Below are 22,911 nucleotides of genomic sequence, written 5' to 3'. Positions count from 1 at the left end.
GTTTTGTCAATTCGAAAGAAACGATATATTCACGCAATGCGTAGCATGTAATTGCTTCAAATATTCAATATTCAACGTTCAAGAATTCAAATTAGCAACTTTTACATAATAGTGGATTTAAAACTTTGCAAATGACAAATTTTGTACATGAAACTTTGCAAAGCTCATCGTCAGCTTACAAAAGAAAATAAAATAGACGACCCTGTTTTTCTAAGTTTACGATACGTCAATATCGTAAACGACGAGTTGCCATCATAATTTTTAGAAACTTGTGGAAAGAAATGTTTGTTATTTTACAAGTTTTGTGTAGTCTACCGAGTTGGAGAACATCTCAGCATGCAAATTCTCCCAAAAAGTGCAGCAAAAATTACTTGCTCGTATCATCTTGCGATCTTGAACATCTTCTGCTCTTTTCACTTTTATCATTTAGATTATAACCAGAATTAAAATTTTAATGCGATTTCTTTTAAAAAATTTGGAAATTAGTTAAGTTTCTTAAATTTAAACCCTGAACAAAACTAAAATTTTGCTGCGATTTCTTTTAAAAAATTTGGAAATTAGTTAAGTTTCTTAAATTTAAACCCTGAACAAAACTAAAATTTTAATGCGATTTCTTTTAAAAAATTTGAAAATTAGTTAAGTAACTAAACTAATTTTCAAATTTCAAAAGAAACTTAACTTAAGTTTCTTAAATTTAAACCCTGAATAAAACCTTTTTGATCTGACAAATATAGAGTTTTCCGACCAAAATCCTTCTGGCGTCGATATTAACTAATTTTGGACAATAATATAGTCCAATTTTTAGAGAAGTAAAATTTTAAAAATATGTAGCCAAATTTAGCCCTAAAAAACATACGTATTTTAGTATGCAGTTTCCCACTCAAAATGTAATTGTTAATACGATTTAGATTTGAAAATGACTTAAGTTTACTAATATTCGCACTCTCACTTACACACGAAATCTTTGACCTAAAATTTGTCAGGTGCATCGAGTCGATGACGAAAAAAACTCTTGGCGTGATTTCTTAACAACACTATTAACCAATTTTGGGAGCAACAATATTAATCAATTTTTGGCATCAATATTGCCAATTTTTGCACACGCAAAATTTAAGTAATTGTAATTATTTAAGTAATTAAATTGTAATTATTTAAGTAATTATTTAAGTAATTAAACATGTTTACAACTATATTTTAGAGTGTCTTTTTCATCCAAAGTGGAGCACAGCAAAACAACATAATAAATAAGCAGCCTTACAAAATAATTCATTAATTCCATTTAATTCCGGAATTTAAGTCCTTGGCGCAAGTTAACATTGAGTGAATAATACAATAATAATGTTTTCCTATAGGTTTTTGCACATCACATCAATTTTCGCAAGTGCCAAATGCTGCCTAACGTATTACGTAATGTAATAATCTTGGTGTAAAAGTTGGCTAAAATATTTACGCGTGTGACGCAAAAAGGAAGAATTGTGTTAAAATATTTACATCTCCACCGTCTGCCCCGACTTTCTCTCCAAATGTGGAAGCAGGTTTTTATGGCCATAATATTTATGAAACGCTTAAAGATGAGATCATCAAATTTTGAAAGTTCGGGAAATATGGGGGAATCGGTAATAAAAAGTAGAAATGACAATGTGGAGCTATTACTAAAAGAATTATCAAACATGTAGTAATCATTCCTTCGGTTGATTGTAAATAAGTCGAATTTCGCGGAAACGAACATATGTATAGCTAAATTATAACTAAACTAGCACAAAAATAAATGAATAGCCTTCTAAGATCTAATGATGTATGTATTGTTAAGTCGAAAAAATAATTAAATTTCTCGCAAAACTATCTGAAGTAATCAATAACTCGTTGCGACGTTGTTTTACAATAAATTCAAATTTTAAAAAATCCCCAAAATTTTTTACGGTAATACATACGTTACTAGATTACAGTTTAAGGTTTTTACGCCAAATTTTCTCACAAAGGCTAAATTTCTCGCCAGCGTAATTGAGAAATTTTTACGCGCTTATATGAGAATTTAGCGTTAAAACTTCCTTCTTCAAGTACTAAGAGTGCAGAGAGATCACATGACGTGTCTCTGTGTGCAAAACTGATTGAAGTGCTGGCTAAACGGGGGACAGCTATCTTCATCCCGCAGCAATAACGCGGCCATCAAACTTGTCCCGGATGACAAATCGGCCATACATCCTGCCAGACAAGATCTCGGACTACGTTCTAACCCTTATTTCGTCCTCCGCTTTGTTCCGGCTTTCAGAATTTCGCCAGAATTTTGCAAGTGAGCAGTAGATGAATGTGTGTGTCTGGGCGGGTGGGAGGCCACTAAATAAATTTCTGTTAGTCTGTCCTCCTCTTTGTTTCAGAGAGCGGAGTGAAAGCGGTGGTGCTACAGGTGCTCGAACGGAGAAAGTGGGTGAAAGTGGATTCTCTCACGAAATCAAATTAGCCCCTCATCGTCCAAGGCTTTCTTTCTCTTTTTTGGGGGAGAAATAAAGTACAAAAATATAAAGTGAACAAATATGGCGAGATTTTTTAGGGAGAAAATTGCCTCCTGGTATTTTTTGAGATTTTGTAACAAATTGTTTTAAAAATTTAGGTTTGATCCAGGATAAATATTTTTTGATTTAAATAAAATGTGAGTTTTTGTTAGAAGTGGTCTTATAGAGTACTAGCCTATAAGCCCGTCCTAAAGACGGGTCACATGAAATTTTTTAACGTTGCTAAGGAATTTTATCGACTTGCTAAGGAATATTCTTGACGTTGCTATGGAATTTTTTTCATGTTGCTAAGGAAATGTTTTCATGTCGCAAAAGAAATTTTTTATGTTGCGAAGGAAATTTTTTATGTTGCTAAGGAAATTTTTTATGTTGCTAAGGAAGTTTTTTATGTTGCTAAGGACATTTTTTATGTTGCTAAGGAAGTTTTTTATGTTGCTAAGGACATTTTTTATGTATGCTGCTAAGGAAATTTTGTTATGTTGCTAATGAAATTTTTTTATCTTGCTAAGGAATTTTTTTTATGCTGCTGAGGAAATTTTTTTATGTTGCTAATGAAACTTTTTTATGTTGCTAAGGAAATTCTTTTATATTGCCAAGGAATTTTTTTATGTTGCTAAGGAAATTGTTTTATGTTGCCAAGGAAATTTTTTTATGTTGCTAAGGAAATTTTTTATGTTGCTAACGAAGTTTTTTATGTTGCTAAGGACATTTTTTATCTATGCTGCTAAGGAAATTTTGTTATGTTGCTAACGAAACTTTTTTATGTTGCTAAGGAAATTCTTTTATATTGCCAAGGAATTTTTTTATGTTGCTAAGGAAATTGTTTTATGTTGCCAAGGAAATTTTTTTATGTTGCTAGGGAAATTTTTTTATGTTGCTAAGGAATTTTTTTTATGTTGCTAAGGACTTTTTCTTCGTTGCGAATCATAATCGTAGTTATAATCATAATCATAATTATAATCATAATCATAATTATAATCATAATCATAATCATAATCATAATCATAATCATAATCATAATTGATTAATTAAGTAATTATAGTTTTGAATTGGATGCATTTTTCATTTAATTTTTCATGCATGCATACCTTATCCTGATAAGTTTATTTATGCAACAAATTTTCATACGGGTATTATTTATTTAGTTCGGGAGATATTTCTAAAAATGAGTGAATTTTATTCAGTTAAGTTTTATTTTAAAAGTTTTCATATAATTTTGTGCATAGTGGATCTAGAATTTTTTTGCTTTTGAAGTCGCGTGAAGATTTTATATTCGCCTTTTAAATAATTAATTGAAAAGTTAATTAATTATATATATCTAGTTTTGAATTGGATGCATTTTTCAATTAATTTTTCATGCACACATGCTTTATCCCGACAAGTTTATGTACCTATTTATGCACAAAATTTTCATACGGGTATTATTCAGTACGGGAAATGTTTCTAAAAGTGAAGGTGAATTTTATCCCGATAAGTTTATTTTAAAAGTTTTTATGCAATATTGAGAATACTAGATCATGAACTTTTCCCCCTTAGTTTGAATCTCATAAAGATTGTATTTTTACATTTTATACAACTCTTTAAGTACTTAAGAAGGCAATTAAGTAAGTAATTAAGTAGTGCTTAATTTTGAATTGGATGCATTTTTCATTTAATTTTTCACACATAGCTTTCCTTTATTAAACAGAGAATGTTAATATCCGTCAGTTAATATGTACATGAAATTGAATTTTTCTGGATTTTTTTTTACAAATTTTGAGCTTAATCATACATGTTCACATTCATTCATTTAATGATGAATGAATAAATTATTCATTCAAAATTTAAAATTTTGAATGAATATCGAATGAATATTTTTTTCATCATTCATTTTTAACTCAATACTTAATACATAGGGAAAGTTGAGAAATTCATCTAATACTGTGAGTTTTGAATAACATGAATAATGAAGGAATGATGAATAATGAATAAATGTTGTAGGAGAGAATAAGTGGAATTTGGTGGTTGTAAAAGAGAGCGATAGATGTTAAGAAGGGCGGTTAGCCCAGTGGTAAGGTGTTCTCCCGGCATGAGAAAGACACGAGGTTCGATTCCTCGTACCACCTCTTCTAAACATATTTTTGCTCTCTTTCGCGTACAACAACTACCAAAAATCCCACAATGTTGAATAATTAATGAATATTTTTTTTTACAAATTATGAATGAGTGAATACGGAATTAATATTTTTTTAAGGCTTTTGAATGAATGAATAAATATTTTTTGAACATTCATCTGTTCATCATTTGTATTCTGACACCCCATCGAAGCACGATCGCAAAAATTCAAACAAAGTTTTTCATGTTTGAGGGTTTTCGTACATAGGTATTACATATTTTCATACATATTTTGAGGATTTTTCGTACATATGCATATTTTCCTGTATATTTCGAACATTTTTCTAAATATAAATATTTTAGTAGATACCTCAAAGTTTTTTATGTAAAAATATTTTTCTTCATTTAGAAATTAAGGTTTCCTGAAAATTATATTTAATAAATATAGCAGAGAATTTTAGTTTAAAACCATTTTTTATGTGTATATTTTCAGGTTTTTTAAGCACATATCACATACTTAATTTGCGGAGTTTACGTACATACATACATACCCGCCATCTGCAAATTAGATGCAAAAAACAGATGCACTTTACTAATGTATTTATCATACAATGAAGGAGTTTTATTACGAGAACTGTAATTCATTAGCGAATTACTTACATGGATTCGTACACTGTAAATAATCTGGTAATAAACATTACCGAACAGCACAAGCAAGGCGGTGAACAATTATTGTAGTTATGGAGAGAGGTATTGACAATGTGATATCCCACGTGAACATAACGCAGGCCCGGGACGAGGACGGCGGGCTGTATGCCTGTCAGGCCAGAAACGCCATGGGCATCGCTCTCCACACAGGAAGACTCAACGTTTATGGTAAGACTTAATCTACATGTAAAGCAAGGAATCAAATGACGCACATCTTCATAACTTTGTAAAAAGTGTGACAAAAGTACAAAAATGTGTTAAAGTGCTACCTATTATCCTAATTTTGATAGTCTTTCATGTCCTTATTTCGCATAATTATCGCAATTATCTCGGATGTTTCGCAACAACTTTACAACCCGGTAAATTCCATGACCAGTTTGGGAGAATTGTGAAGTGAATTTTTTTTGAAGTCGCAATCACTTTTATCCTAATAACAACATTCATCTGAAAAATTCTATTTTTAGGAAATACAAATGTGGCGTAGAATGTATGCCAGTTTACAAAATTCGCTCATTGTTAGATATTTATTTAAATAATTCAAGCAGTCTTTGGTTGGCATCTTTCTAAAATCAATTTCTAAAACAAAATTACACATTCTACAAACCTTTCTGTGAAAAATTAACTTACAAATTTTGTAAAGTTACTAAGATCGGGTCTTTTTATTTTATAAAAGTTAAAACTTATACAGATTTCACAAGATGACCAAGTACTGTGTAAATTACCTCATTACAGTTATTAGAATAAGGATTTGATAATTTCACATTAAATAATGAGATTCATTCATATAATATTTTTTATAAACTATGTACGCGCATTTATGACATAATTTTAGTTCGAAATCTTTCCAAACAATTTTTTGAAGGTTACTGGTGTATATTTATGATTGAATTGTCGCAAAAATGATCAATTCTTCAAATTTACAGAAGATCTGGCAGGACTTCATATTTCCCAAAATCCACCTAACAAAACTACAACCTACTAATTTTCACTGTAAAACGTGGTAAAACTCCTCAAAGTCACATTATTCTTTCTCAAACATCACCCCCTCAAAAAAAACTTGTAAAATTTGCATATTTTATTTTTATCGCGATAAGAACAATGTTCCCTCCTAGCGAAATCTTTTCCCCACACGAACACAAATCAGACCACATCATCTCCAATTTATCATATTTTTTATGACATTTAGTGTAAAATAAAGTCGGGAGCAGTACTCTCAGTAAAAGAAGGAGTTGACCCTCTTGTTCGCTTTCACTGGAAACTCTCGTGTCGTGGGAGAAAGTCCCCACTTTCTCCCGGGAGAAAGTGTGAGCAGCAAAATAATGGGTGTCTCGTCTTAAGAGGAGAAAGGTGAAAGTGTGAAAATTTACGGAAACGTGTGGAAATTTTGATCTGGAAATTTATATATTTAGATTTTTAGATATTTAGATTTATATAATTAGATTTATTTTTATTTAACAGTAATTAGTTTCAAGTAAAATTGCTAATCTCGAAAAGTCCACCTGGTCACGATTTTAATAAATTCGGCTTGTATCAAATTTGTTAAACGTATTTGAACAATTTGAAGATTTGATTCAATTTGATTTGATTTTCATTTACATGCATTTTATGGAGAAATGAATGTCGCTGGATGCGTTTCGAATAAGAGGAATTCATTTCCTGTGGGGGAACTGTACGAAGTTTTAGTGAATTTCGATTCAGAAATTTATATTGTTTTTTACTTGGATAAATTTGAAAAAAATTGTCAACTTAATCAAGCATTATCTGATCACAGTTTAAGAAAAGTGAGAATTTATTAAATTTATTAAACAGGTTTGAACTATGACATAACAAAATTAGAAATAAATAAATAGATCAGTCAATTATTTTTCAGTTACAATAATAGTAAAATAAAAACTTGAAAATTTTGGTTAGGTAATTTTTTAGTTACATAAATTTGAATGATAATTGTTCGCATTCTCTAACATATCGTCGGACTAATTCTAAAACCACGTAAGTGCACTCGCTTCGTAATTCTAAAACCACGTAAGTGCAGTCAATGTTTAATTCTAACAAAAAACAAGGAAAATAACCTTCCTGCAATTCCAAAATAATATCAGTTAATTTTCATATGTAAGTTTATAGTATGATCTTGCATAAATAATTATTGCAGTTAGGTTATTTTCCTTGTTTTTTGTTGTGCACTTACATGGTTTTAGAATTAAACATTGACTGCACTTCCGTGGTTATAGAATTAGTCCGACGATAGATAATTAATTTATGAGTGATACGGTTTCTCTTAGCGATTAATTTACCAGTATAATTCGTCCATGAGCAATTCTTTTACTGAATTGATAACATATTATCAATTCAGTAAAAGAGTACTTACGAGTACCTGAAAACCAGCGGGGTCATAATTTATTTCCGGCACAAGTCAACTTTTTGTCCCAGATTGTGCGACCAGGGAAAAAGAAACCCGGAGAAGGTTGACTACCCGACTTTGACTTTCTTTTATCTTCTTGTGTCGCATTTCATTAAATGTTTCTTCAACCTCAACTTTCCCCATGTTTTATTTTACTTTTGTCCGTAAAATGTCTTTTTTCGGGCGATTTATCTCATTTGTGTGTAAACCAGTTTATTTTATTGCATCACACAATTTACTTTTTATCCCGATCGCGGGGAGAACAATAAAAAATAGGCGTAGATAATTTTGTGGTTGTGAAAATGTGGCATTTTTTTGCTAGAGAAAGTATCTAGTTTTCCCTAAATAATGGGGAATTTAAGGGAATCGTTGTCTAAATTTGTAACAAAATAAAGTATCACCGCGTTCGTAACGATTATTTGCCACCAAAATCAAACTCGTCGGCAATTGTGCGTGAAGCAAGTTTCAAATTTATTTTTACTAAATTTGTAATATTTTTTATTTCACGTTTGCTATTTCAGATGCACCTTTTGTCCGACCCGTTCCTCCGATCAAGGGCGTAGCTGGGAAGAATTTGCAAATCCAGTGCCCCGTCTCAGGATATCCCATCGAGAGCATTTCCTGGGAGAGAGGTAATTGCTAATTTAAAAAACGATACGGTTTGCAGACAATTCTAACGTTCCCTTTATAAATTCTTCTACTAAAAACTTTAATAAGTAACGCTAGTTAATAACTTTATTAACAAGGTCCAAAATAATTAGTACACAAGTTATTCAGAATCTGTTAATTTTAATGAACGGGAATTAAGTAAGTAAAAATTTCTTAAAACGGCGTGCTTACGATACATTAAAAAATATATTTCAAATTTCCGCCCTGCATTTTTTTGCGTTTCTTGCTTCACAATTCAAGAAATGTAACAAACCCACAGGAAACGAAACACGAGTTTAGTTTTCTAAAAATTTTGAAGCCTGAACTTCGAATGAATAACCGGGCATTATTTAACATTTAATTTTAGGCGGGAGTCTTCTACCCGTGACGAGGATGCAGCGCGTGTACCCGAACGGCACCCTGATTTTGGAGCAGGTTCAGAAATCGGACGAAGGGATTTTCACCTGCCACGCGAAAGGCCGACAGGGACAAATTTCATCCAGAGACATTCACCTCCGCGTTGTCGGTGAGTTTCGCGTAATTTAGTAAATATCAGTATTTACGTAAATTACTCATTACGCAAAATTAATTTGTTTGAATTTTTGTAGATAGAATAGACAAATATGTGCTTGGATTGATAGGAAAATCAGAGTACATTATTTTTCACTTGTGTCTCCCGATTTTATACAATTTACACAATTGACTGGGTTACAAAGATACGACTGAAAAATTTTTTGTTTGCTATATTTTAATACCACATTGAATTTTGTTTGAAAATTTAATTTCATGCAAAAAATTTAAGATCAGTTACCGTCTACGACTACGAAATCGGACTTGTTTATGCAGCATTAAACCCTAAAATTTGAATAATCTTTAAATTTATCCAGCTCTCCAGAATTTCGACTTTCTCAATTTTAATAAACGATTCGTATTTTACAATTTAAATCAGTACACCTTAACGAGCTGACGCAATCTACGCAGTCCTTGGCAACTTTATAAAATCGGTAAATTTTGTGAAATTAGGTTGCAAACTGTTTCAAAATCAGAGAAAAGTAGAAAAGGAGACATGAATGTTTGTTCTGAAAGTAAAAATGATCTCGCTGGAAGATATTTTTAGACTGATGGTGATTTTTATTAAACAACTTGGTTTTAAGGTTTTGACAGTACATAGGAGACATTCATACATATGTAATAATATGTGGTCAGAAGTGACCACACAAACTACGCAGAGTTATGCTTAAACGAAGTGTCCCTTCTAATGAGGCATAAAAACAGAAGGACCCTTTTAATCCCTTGTCCTGGGAAAAAGGTTGGAAAATGCTCAGCCCTCATAAAAGTCGACAAACTTAAAAATTGATAAATATGGAAAACTTTGTTAACATGCATATTTTAACATCCTCCCTCAATTTTTGAAGTTCAATATCGGCAGTTTCCACTGGATTTGCCCTAACCGAAATTACATTTGGCCGGCTTTTCAGAAAAAGGAAAACACAAAGAGTGGCTTGAGCAACTATTATTAGTATGCAAAGGGTTAAGATCCATTCCATTGTTGACCAGGCTGGTTCATTGCTTGTGAGGTAGTGGATTGACCCTCCTTCGTCAGTGGAACCATTGATCATCAGACTGGTCCAGTTGAAACTAGGCTGCAAGTGCCAGTTGGCTTTCATCGTGAATAGTGGGTCGACTACCTCTTGGTGAACAAGGCTGGATTCAGTTCCTGAAAATTCAATATCATTTATTTTAAAATTAGCATTCATTGGAAGGATGAACACGCTAGCAGGGCATTGTTGCAGCTTCCTCTCAATGGTAATATTGGACCCAGGGCAGTAGATATGATATTGCCCATGGTGTAGTTTGATTTGTACAAAATCCCATGGTTCAGCAAGGTTCTTGTCATAACAGTGGTCTATGTCAAAGTGATTGGAGTTCTTTGTTTTCGCTGTTGGCGTGCATCCTCGAGTGGGCGAAACAATTAGGTCGGGGGTTGTAGGCTCCTTAACATTGATGGAGTATACGCAGTCATCTTTCGTAGAAAGGATGGCATTATGGGGTCCCTTGTACTTTAGAACGCAGGTTTCATTCTTCCTTTCAACTTTGAGATCGAAGGAGTCTGCCTCGATGAGTTGCAAATCTTTGTTAATTTCAGTTGCTGTGAAGTCCACATACAGCTTGGTTCTGTCATCTGATATTTCGCACTTTTGAGATTGTGCGAAGCTGACTGGGCAAGCATCACCACAGGGTAACGTGAAATTAAAGAAATCCATCAGTGGTGCGTAAACTTTTCCTCGCCGCCACTGTCTTGTTGCTTCTCTAATTATTTCTCTACCTATCATGAGGCGACTGGTAAGGTAGGCAATTGCGAAATTGGTGTCAATGGATTTTCCCTTGAGTTCGTCGTGATCAAGCTGATGTAGCTGAAGCTGTTCTAGTGTAGCATTTAGGCTAACCTTAAGCTTCTCAATCTCTCTTTCCGATATTTCCACGCGACGTTCCAATTCATCCAGCATCTCTCTTTGTTCCGCTACTGTTCCTTGCAAAGCAGAGATTCTTCCAGTTTGAACAAACGAATTGATTGCTCCACCAACTGATAAGCTGGCTACAAGGACAGTCACACCAATTATTACTCCAACTGCAAGTAATGGGAGGACTCTCTTCACTCTTCGTCCAATCTCTCTGGTATGTCGCGAATTAATATGATCGGAGAATTTTCTTTTAGGGCACATTTTTTCTAGCTCATCCAGGAACATTTCGTCGTATATTTTGTTACATTTCTCGGCTGCATAGGCACTTAAATCCTTATGGAGTAGATCCTGTGTTAAAATTTCGCACGGGTTCATGAATTTGACGAGCAAGTGGACTTGGTTATATCCCGTTGTAACTGGGATTGGACTCTTTTTCCATAGTAAAGGGATCGCATTCTGATGTGTCACCCCACAAGCTTGCGTAATAAACATAAGAAGGATGGTGAGAAGGCTCATCAGTGAGAAGTTGGCTTGGAGGGGACCTCTCTTTACTTTAGTTGGGTTGTCCTTGTTCTCCTTTGTCTCATTTCTTTCCATACTGAGATCGTGTCTCATCTTGAAATGCTGGGTCTTCAGTAGTGGCTTAGTTAATCCATCTGCAATTTGTTCACGGACATCGATGTGCTTGGATCTTGAATGCATCTCTGGATTTTTGACCAATTTTATTGCACTCTGGTTGTCAACATGAATTATTGTTGGGGACTCTTGTGGGAATCCTAATTCTTCTAGAAATCGTCGTAACCAAACGGCTTCACGCGCTCCAGAAGCGAGATATATATATTCACTTTCCATTGATGACATTGAGACAATGGGTTGCTTTTGGCTTGACCATGAAATAACGCTGTCATTTAGCATGAAGACAAAACCTGTTGTAGATTTTCTATCCATCTTGTCGGAAGCATAATCTGCATCTGTATATCCCCTGAGAATCATATCCTCACACGGTTTGTATTTGATTCCGAGTTCCTCGGTGCCTTTTAAATAGCGGAGGACTTGCTTTGCAGCTTTCCAGTGAGTTTCGTCGTATGCGTGCATAAACTGAGACAGGCGGGACACTGCATATGAGATGTCAGGGCGTGTGCACTTGGCTAGGTAAATTAATGATCCAACGAGCTGTCGATACGGAAGGGTCTCGTTTATTGTTGCGGCTGGGACGAGTTCTCCTGCATGAGGTTGCATCGGCACATTCGTCGGGTTGCACTCCAGCATATTGTACTTTTCAAGCAGGTTACGGATGTAAAAAGGTTGTGACAAAAGTAAACCATCATTTCCATCTCTGATTATTTGCATCCCAACATAGGCTGTGGGCTCCATTATCGTTATTTCAAAGTAGGATTTGATTGCATTGATGATCTTCTGCACGGCATTTTTATCTTTTCCAATGACCAGTGAATCATCCACCCATAAGCTGAGATAAGTGATTATTGCATCAACATCTCCAACAAATATACAGGGATCGCAGTAACATGGGTGCAAGTCGAATTTCTCGAGAAATTCGGTGAATGTTTCATTCCAGGTTCTTCCAGCCTGTTTCAATCCATATAAAGCCTTGATCAGGAGGCACACGATGGAGTCATCTCCATTGTGGAAACCCTCAGGTTGTGACATGTATATGGTCTCCTTTAGAATCCCGTAGAGATAGGCTGTCTGGACATCCAGCTGTGCGATATGCATTTTCTTTGCTGCAGCTATACTTAGTAGAAGTCTTATGGGCTTTAAATCGATCAATTGTTCCATCCATTTTACGTTTAAGCTTGTATACCCATTTACTGTCAAGCAATCTTGCATTGGCTGGCCTCTTCACGTATTTCCAAGTCCCATTTTTCTTATGACTTTCAATCTCATCTTGCATTGCCTTTATCCATTCTTCCTTCTCTTTAGACTCAACGGCTTCTTTATAAGTTGAAGGTTCTTTGTCTGTATAAATGGCATGAGCTTGATATCTATCTGGTTTCTTAATTTTAGCTCTGTCTCTTAAATTGCGAGTGGTTCCTGATTTTTTACTTGTTTCAGGCAAGACAACACGTGTCGTCCCTTGCGATGGAATGCGAGCCGTGTAGTCTCCTTTGTCAGTTTTAACTTGGACTTCTAATTCGTCACCCATTTTCTCGTTGTCAGGTTGTACTGGTTGTGGGTCCTCGGGATCGTATTTCTCCTCGTCCGTCCATTCTGCATCATCTTGTGCATCATCTTGTGCATCATCTTTTGCATCATCTTTTTCAGATTTGGATTCATCAGGTTCATCTCTTTCTTCTTCGCCATGTATCATTACTGTCGGGTCAAAAGCTTCTTCGTGGAAAGATACATTTCTTGCCTCAACCACTTGTCCGGACTCAGGGTCGTAAAGACGATATTTCTTGCTCTCTGATGCGTACCCACACAGGATAAGTCGCTCTCCCTTTGCTCCCCAGACCGTCCTTTTCTGGGCTGGTATATGTGCAAATGCTACGCTACCAAAGACTCTCAAATGACGGAGTGAAGGTTTCTTGCCAAATATTGCTTCAAATGCGGTTATATTTGGACTTTGCTTGTCCAATATTCGGTTGTGGACGTAGACGGTGGTGGCAACGGCTTCAGCCCATAAAGATTCGGGTAATTTAGCTGCCAGCAGAATACTTCGAGCACAGTCTTTTAAAGTTCTTATTTCACGTTCGGACCTCCCATTCATTTCTGGATTGTAGCTGACGGTTGTTTCATGAATTATTCCCCGGTCTCTGAAGTATGATGCCAAAGTAGAATTACAGAATTCTCCACCATTGTCTGAACGGCATATCTTGACCTTTCTTCCTGTTTGATTTTTCATAAATTCAATGTAGCATTTGATACGATCCTTGGCTTCGTCTTTGCTCTTGAGAAAATATACAGTGCGGAAGCCAGTAGCATCGTCTTTCAAGAGTAAGAAATATTGAGCTCCTCCCAGGGATGCAACAGGCATTTTTCCGGTTAAGTCCATATGGACCATTTCTCCTGGTTTTATCGTTGCATTTCTTGTTGCGGCTGGAAATGGCTTTCGAGATTGCTTCCCAATCTCACAGTCTTCACACATAATTTTATGTGACACGGCCTCCAGGTCAATTCCACGAACTGCGTCTTTCTTGATGGAGTCCACCGCATAGTTCATATTAATGTGTGTCAAGCGTTGATGCCATAGTTTAGCATTAGTCACGGGATGCATGTATGCAGCAATAATTTGTGAAGTGGGACGAAACTTCATGACATATATATCATTCTTGAACTCGGCAATTGGCCCCTTAAACCGTCCATCCTGATAAAATGTTGCTCCATTCTTGTCACGGACGATGGAGTACCCTTTCTTAGCCATTGATCCCTCAGAAAAAAGGTTGACAGCCCCTTGTATGTACAACACGTTATCTATGGTACATTCCTCCCATATGCCGTTGATGTAAGCGTCAAGTGTCACTGTCCCTTTTCCTAGTGCTTGTGTAGCCCTTTTGTCCGTTAGGAAGACCGGCTGGAAGAGATCCCAAAATAGCAGCCACATTTCCACGCTGCACTGCAATACTCATCCTCTGGAGGAGAAATGATGTTGCCCTCTTCTCCTCCGTAACGATCGTGATCCTTGATCCGATTTCCTTGATAAGGGACAGGCCCTCTTTGCCCCACACTCCTATCGTTTCAATGGCTACAGAACAAAGAGGAATCTGTCCTGAAGGAATTCATATTTCTTAATCTTGGCGTCCTCCGCTCTTTCGGCGGCCGCACAAGGATGAACGCAGGTTTGAGGGAGGTAAGATGGTGCGAAGGTGTCCGAACATGTAAAGTCCCAAACCAAGGGCCTACCTCTCGCCCATGGGACTAACGTTAGGCCGTCCGGCCTCTTCCCGTCTTGTCGAGAACAACCTGGTGGCTCTTTGATAGCTGGTGCTCCAGCAGATCGGAGCGCTCTCCAAATAACGTCATTTGCCGCGGTGTGTCGCGAATAACGACCCGCGCTCCTCTAACACCTCAGGCCATGATAGCCTTTTGTTGTGACCTCCGCTCCACATGGGCATTTATGAGAGTGGCACACGTCGCATCCAAGGCGAAGGCGCAAGCGACTCGGAACGTCTCGTTGGGGAGTAGCGTCCCAAGTTGTGGTGAAGGGACGGCATTTAGCCACGCCCCCACATGTGGCTGTCCCATAGCAAGGAGTCGGGCTTTATCCTCCGGTGTAGGTGCACTATTCTTGAGGTGCTTGATGGCGGCCTCCTGTTGAGGCTTCTCCCATGCGGCCTGTATACCCCTAACTTCGAGCGGGGGGAGTTCCGCCGGTCCCATGGGGTTCCACCTCTCTTCTCCTTCCTGCTGTGCGGTGTCGGTGCCATGTAGGTATGGCGGAAGTAGGCCATCAACGAGGGGCAGGGCGCTGTAGGCGGACGCTAGGAAATACGGAATCGCCACGTCTACAGCACGCCTGACCCCCGGGCCACCTTCACTGACCGGAAGGGAGGACTGAAGCCAAGATTGCGGGGAAAGGAAACAGTTGAGAATCCCCTCCATGGACTCCTTAAGTTTGGCGTCGTAGAGGGTGAGGGAGTCAAATCTCCGCCAAGTGGGGGCACACCGTAAAAAGTAAATGAGACGCGGTGTAGAGACCGAAGCTCGAAGAAGGAAAAAGGCGGAGTGGGAGGAGAGGTGAAGAAGTCGGGCCCTAAGTGTAGCTAATTGTTCGGCCTTCGCCCCCAGTACAGCCTCGATCGACTCGTCGGTGAGAGGAGCACCCAGGAGTACGGCGGCTTCGGGGGAAATCTCCTGTATTCCCGGTGCTGCCCGACGAAAACGCTCCAAAATTTCAAGGCGGGAATGTTCGTCCGCCCCTAGCACGCCCACTTCACACTTGGCGGTGTTCAGGCGAAGACCAACTTCCTCGCCCATGCGGATAATGGTGTCCAGCGCGACTAACACTTTTTCTGGGGTGTCCGCTATAGTGGCATCGTCCAAATACCACAGGTTTAGCTCCGTTTCGACGGCGAGGATGATGGGTTGAACGACGAGCGCAAAAAGGGCGGGACCTAACGGGTCCCCTTGTTGGGCCGCGCGGCGGGAGGAGATGGGGGTGTCGCCATAGTATAATTGAGACGGAAAAGAATAAGCCTGCGATAAAAAACTGAACATTGAGGGGAACCTTTCATGAATAATGTAGAGAATTGTATCCCGCCGAATCTCGTTGAAGGCGTTAAAGTCGACTTTCAAAAAGGCTTTAGATGTCGTATGGGCGTGTCCCCAATAGATGCGGGCCGCATGTGCCGCCGCTTCGGCACCCCCCCTTATCCCCACCCCCAGTTGATGGGGTGCTAGGTACTCCACAAGGTCGGGGGACATTCTTTTCAGTGCAATTTTAGCGGAAAGGCGGCGCCATACATTTCCAACCGCAACGGGCCGAATCCCGCCAGTTTTCTTCTTTAGAGCGCTGAGGGAAGCTCCGTAGAAAATCAGGCAGAAAGGGACTGGAACATTCCCGCTGAGAACAACATTTATAAAATTTACGATAGCCTCAAGTAATTTTTCCCCCACTTCCCCCTGCCCAGTGGCGACAAGGTCTTTCAAAATTTGCGGGCGAAGGGAATCAAGGCCCCCCGCTGACCCAGGCGGAAAGCTTGATATCGCGGTGGTGATTTCTATAGGGTCCACCGTTGGTGGTTCCGAATTATTTAGTGGTTCGGGATATGCGGTTGGTTCCGGGTGTGTCGGATGCTTACTGAAAGGCGCATCAACTGTCTCTTGGCTCCTTGGGGCTATCGTGTCGTCGGAACAGGCAAGTCTAATTGCCCCCCGGATATCACCATCCGCCAGTTTCGCCTCCACTTTCTTTGTCACATTTTCCATCTCTCGAGGGGGCTTGGCGGGAGGTCGTGGGAGTCGTGGCGGTGGGGCTGCCTGCTCCAACAACCACCGGGCAACTCCTGACTTGACCCACGTCGTCAAATTCTTGACCTTGTCGGTCTTCTGGGGAACGGGAAGGCTTACGTAAGGGAATAGAAGTAGTTTGCCCCATGATTCTTCGGTTTTGGTTGTGGTCACCTCCTCCAAAACCTTCGTTAGGGCACGAGCAACTTCCATTCTCGCCCCTTTTGGAACTCGTCGCAGTGTGGGTGTGGTCATTTTGAGTCGACTTAAGACTTCCCCCCAATCGTGTGGCACTGCCTCCCCAGATTGTGGTGAGTCGACCCACCGCATGCCTTCATAAAATGTATGGGCATCTGCTCCAGTTGTTCGACGACTGACAACGTCGGTAATAAATAGGTAAATAAATGTGTCACGTCGCGCTAAATTGAGCTTCCGGGACTTCTTTATCTCATTAAAAGGGGAAGGAATTGGTGGTTGGATGGACGGATGGATGGTTTCTGGCCGTGAATCTCTTACGACGTGGTCGCGTTGGGGGCTGTGGGATGAGGCGGAAGAGGGAATTAATCGTCCCATCATTTCCTCTGCCAAATGCCATAATGTGTTTTCGGGGTTGAGCCCTGCGTTACCGGGTATCGGGAGGGATGCGAGAGAAATGAGGAAGTAGGAGAAAGCTGAGGAGAAAGTTGGACTCCGAAAGAGTGCAAGATTGACCACTTGAGTCTAACAGGGTTCGGGGGATGTAGGAGAATTTTATTTTTTGGGGGTAAAATTGTGTAATTTTAATCTGATTATTTTTCGTTTATTGAGTTATGGTATTTTTTGTGGGATTTTATAATTTTTCTTATTTTTTTGGTTTTTAAAATATTGGGTTTATTTTTCTTATTGTTAGTGTTGACAGACAACAAAATCTGCACGCACAGTAAGGTTAGTATGCTCTGGAAGTTTGTATTTCTTCTTCGGCATTTAAATTTGGCAAATAAATTGTCCGTTTTTATCTGTATTCTACAATGATTAAAGAGTTTTTTTATTTGTCCCATGTTTGGGAGAGAAGCGACGAGTTCCAACCCAATAAAAGTAATAAAAAAAAACATTAAAATAAAAATAAAACCTATCAAAACAAAATCTTGAAACTACGACACCTGAATTATATTAACTATATGCTCCATAACTTTGTATTTGTCAATCGACATATAAATTTGGCATGTTAATTGTCAATTTGTATTCTGCAATAATTAAAAACTTTTACACCTTTTGTGCCACATTTTTGCGAGCCTTGCCCCATTCCGTTGTCCGACCGGGTGGGAGATGGGGGCAGCGAGTCAAGTGATGCGTCTGTGGAGTGGATCCCGCAAACCCAGCTGGTTCGATTCCCTATCCGTCTTTGTCTCCTTGTGGGCAGCGGGCGGGGAAAGTTCATCTCGATGGAAAATGAAGTTTCGGCGTGTGGTCAAATTTTGGGGAAAGTCGGGTCAAGAAAGTCAAGTCGGTTTGAGTGAGTGAAATTTGGCCTAGTTTTTTAATTGAAAAGTTGGGAGAGACAAGGTTGTTAATGAGTTTGCATAGTTTGCAAGGCCATGCGAGAAATTATGAAAAGTGAAAAAATAGTTAAAATTGCATAAATTCCACGCACTGTTGAAAATCGGGTAGTCGCATCTATGTGACCATACTCCTTACTGGAATTGATCTGGTAATGACTTCCTATCCGATTGATAGTATGTAGTATGTTTCTGAGTGGTAAATTTTTTGTCGCACATCAGTATTATATAAACGGTTTACCAGTGCCGGTAGAATCATATTTGTACTCCAGTCAGTAATGAATTAACACCAGTTTTCTAAGAGAGTGAACATCAGTTCAAGTACAACTGTAAAACTGCGTCGACTTCAAAATGGGCAAAGTTTCCGAGTGAAAATAAAATTTACACAAGAGATGCATTTCTTATTCTTCTCTCCTTCTAGCTGTGTCTTGATTAAAGGAACATCTTACCCGGGTTTTGTGGTTAGGTTTTTGGTTACCCGCCCCAGCTAAATCTAAATAGGAGGAGTAGGAGAAAGAAGTTGTTGTGGATGCAAACTTTGGCGGTTATCTATTTAGCAGCTTATCTCCGAATGGGGAGGTTATCAATATTTGAGTAAAAGTGAGACTGGGAGAAGAAGTCACCTGCTTTCTTGGACAACTTTCTCAGTAAATGTTTCACTGTTATCGCCTTACGTGGATGGATGAGAGGGGTTACATTCGTAGTACTAGTGCTTACAATGAGAAGGTGTGAGGTGGTTATCGCCGATATCGACGGGATTAATTTTAAATTGCTCATGCTCAAACATACGTGGACCCCCATTTTTTCGTTGTCCTGAATGGGCATGTTTACGCCCGTGGCTATATATGACTTTTAGAAATTTTGGACAAAAATTATTTTGAATAGTTTTGGACGCTTTTTGACGTCTAAAACGAAACATTGGTATTTATGATTGAAAAGAGGAGTGAAAGTCAAAGGGAAAGCAAGTGAAAAGAGAGGTCCGTTTTCAAGATTTCTTAATTATTTTCGCGAAACAAGTCCATTAAATTAGATTCCGGACACGGCTCAGTGCACTCAAGTCGCAAAGAAATCCTTCCCCAGATCAAGCTCGTTCATGCCCAGCTTTCTCCTTCCGCCCGTTTTTCCTTTCTCAGGAGCCAGCGGGGCAAGTAATTGTCATCTCAATATATGACATCATTTTCGCTGCGGGTTGTATACACACAAAATAATCGGGCACCAAAATTGGCCGAATGGGTTTAGATTTATTTCTGATGGGAATAATTACGCAATTCACTCACGCCGACTTTGTCAACTTTATATATAAAATCAGTGAAACCCGTAAACTTCCAAACTTTTACAAATATTTCTGAGGAAAATAAGTTACCTAATTTTTATAAATTTACGCAGAGCAAGGGTGTCTCCCTATTTTGGGAAAGTTTGTAAAATTATTTACAAAACTTGCGGATTTTACAAAATTACCAAGGCCTGCATGAATTGCCTCAGCATTGAGGACAAGGAAATCAATAAACTGGGTTTTGAATTTAATTTGTGTCAAAAAATGAGAAGTATTGACGGTGAAAGGTAAAATTATTAAGATTTGGATTAAACAACTCGAATGTTTCAGATTTGCGGTACGTAAATCAAATAAGAATTTTAAAGATTTGCAAAATCATTTGTAATTTGATACATTTGTCAGAAGTGTTGAAAACACAATAAGCATTTAAATTTGAACAGATTTTGAACGGACAAACACAATATGATGTTCTGGTTGACGGATAACACACTACTTTCACCCCTTGGTTACATTCTTTGTAACGGTTTATTTTAGGAAGGTTTGCAAAATTATTTTATAAAACTCACGAATTGCATAAAGTTATCAAGGCCTAAGTATTTAAGCAAAGGAAAGTAAGCAACGGGGTTTTCAATTTAAGTTGTTTACTCAAGAAATGAGAAGTCAGAGCGGCGAAAGTTAAAATTCACGGAATTTCGATTATAAAACTTGAATTGTTTAGATGGGATGTTCGTAATTGCATAACAATATTAAAGATTTGCAAAATCATTGCAACGAAATGTGTGGATTAGAAAAAGTTACCAACGCCTGCGTAACTGACTGACGGAGATATTCGCTTAAAATTTGTTACTACCTCGGTGTCAAAGCCTATTTTTTCCCCGGATCATTTAGTGTTTTTAGCAGGATAAAATACCCGGCCTGAGTGAATTGCCTCAGAATTTAGTACGAAGAAAATAGAAACAGGAGTTTCCAATGAATTTGTTAACTACTCAAGAAACGAGTAGAAACAACGACAAAAATTAAAATTCGTAAAATTTGGATTACAATTTGAGTAAATTAGGTCAGATATTTGCCACTGAGAAAATAAAAACTTTAAACATTTGGAAATTTATTTTACAATTTTAAAAAGATACCAACGCCTGCGTGACTAACTGACGGAGATATTCGCTTAAAATTTGTTACCACCTCGGTGCCAAAGCCAAAATTGTTGCCCGATTATTTAGCGTGTTTAGCCGGATAAAATACCCGGGTATGGTTGTGCAGGGGGAGAAGAAAGATACGTTCATCGAATTTCATGCTTGTTTTGCTATCATTATTATTATTTTTTTATTAGCTTCACTTTCTCCACTTTCTATTCCTTTGTGTCAGCGCAGAAAGAAATTAATGTCGGGACTAACAAGACGAGAAATGTTTTCAGGAAGGAAAGAAATAATTTAAATAAATTTAATGAGAAACTGTTATGAATTTTGAGAAATGTTTTTAATGGGAGAGAAAACAAGCAAACGAGTCCAATCTGTTGAAACAGTGAGGTTTTTAATTAGGACGGTATGCAAATGAGACGTGTCATGGCGTAGAATTTACGTTGGCTGTTACATAAATAGTAATAAAATTTTTTTGCTAGAATTGCTAGAATAACAAGCCGACATAAATATTTAAGAGTTTTTATGCAAAACCTAATAGATTAAGGTTAAAAAATAAACTGTAGGTTTTTCAAACGTTGGCAATAAAATCGTCACCGGTTACCCTATTTCCAGAAAGATTTAACATTGTTACTAATTTCTACTCGGGAAATGCCAAATTTGAGTTTCAAGTCAAAATTTTTGCGATTGAAAAATAATAATTACAATTTTCACGAATCAAGTTATTCAAAACTTTTTAAAAATAAATTTTCGTAATCTTTTATTATTTTTAGTTTTTTTTTTTTTGAATAAAATTTTATATTCTCTGAAACTTGATACACCTTGAGTAGAAATTTTAACTTTTCATTTTTTTCACGATTTCAAGCGTGAGTTACGCGGAAATTTATGCTACCTTTATTTGCTTGGTGGAGACTCATAGTGATCCTATTTTGAAAAATGTTAATAAAACCCTAATCTTAAATTAAATTAAATTCCCGCATTAAAATTAATCCTATACATTTTTCGTTCATTCTAGAAACCTGGACAGAAGCCGAAGTGGAAGAACTTGCCGTTCCCGCGACCCAATCCACCTCGCTCGTTGAAGGCCTAACCCCATCGTCGACTTATCATCTCCGCGTCCTCGCCCAAAACGGCGTCGGCTGCAGCCCGCCCTCCGAAGTCGTTCAGATCACGACGACCGAGGAAGCCCCCGAAGGCCCGCCCATCGAAATCGTGGCGGAAGCGGATTCCTCCACGAGACTGAGGGTCCGTTGGGCCCCGCCGGAAAGGGCGCTCTGGCACGGGCAGATTTTGGGCTATTATCTCGGCTACCGAGAACTCTCCCTCGTTCTGGCCGATCACCCCGTGCTGCTTTCACAGGAGGATGGAAATGCGGGTGTGACCATGACGGGGGAAAATGGGAGGAGCTTGCTGCATTCACATTTACACGGAAATTTGGCCGACTTGCATGGATACCACTTTAAAACGGTGGAGGTATGTTGAATTTTTACATTTTTGAAATTTTGTGGACCTTGAAGATTCGTGGAAGTTAAGTTGGAAAGGAAAATTTATAATTTTCATCAACTCAACTTGCAAGAGTGTGCAAAATTTCCGAGTTTTAAACACTTTTTATTCGACAAATATACGAATGTGTTGCCAAATTTATCCAGAAAACGGGAAATTATTTAAGAACAGAATGTTTACGGTCTTTAGCAGGACGTCGGTTTTGATATTTTTCCAGAGTTTATAAACGTTTAATGTATTTAAACAGATTCATTATGGGCTAGGAACATATTAAATTGGAAATATAAACAACCTCCACTTGGACGCTAAGGCTAAATATAACCAACAATTTAGCACAATTTGTAATGGAGAAAATTCCCTCATTTTTAATATATGCTCACCAATTAATAAAAATAAAAACTAAAAATTTATATATTTTAATTAGTTGATTGTTAAATTTAAGTCTGAAATTACCTAATAAATTTTGAATATATGAATTTTTCATGATTTTACATGCATTTCATGTATGCATTTTTCATGGACGTCTCCTAACGAAAACATTTCTCTCAACTTTTCATAATAAAAAATTTACCAATATTTCAATCTATTCTATTTCAAGGGTTACCGATATTTTCATCAAAATTTTTATGGTACATATTTATTCTTCCACTGAGCTGATCGAACCATGAAAATATTAAAAATCAAGCAGCAAAAACTTTTCTCATTTCCCTCCAAAATAGGAGACACCCATCCAATAA

This window comes from Folsomia candida, unplaced genomic scaffold (assembly GCF_002217175.1).
Source record: "Folsomia candida strain VU population unplaced genomic scaffold, ASM221717v1 Fcan01_Sc014, whole genome shotgun sequence".
Taxonomy (NCBI): domain Eukaryota; kingdom Metazoa; phylum Arthropoda; class Collembola; order Entomobryomorpha; family Isotomidae; genus Folsomia; species Folsomia candida.
Note: the sequence above shows the minus strand (reverse complement) of the source record.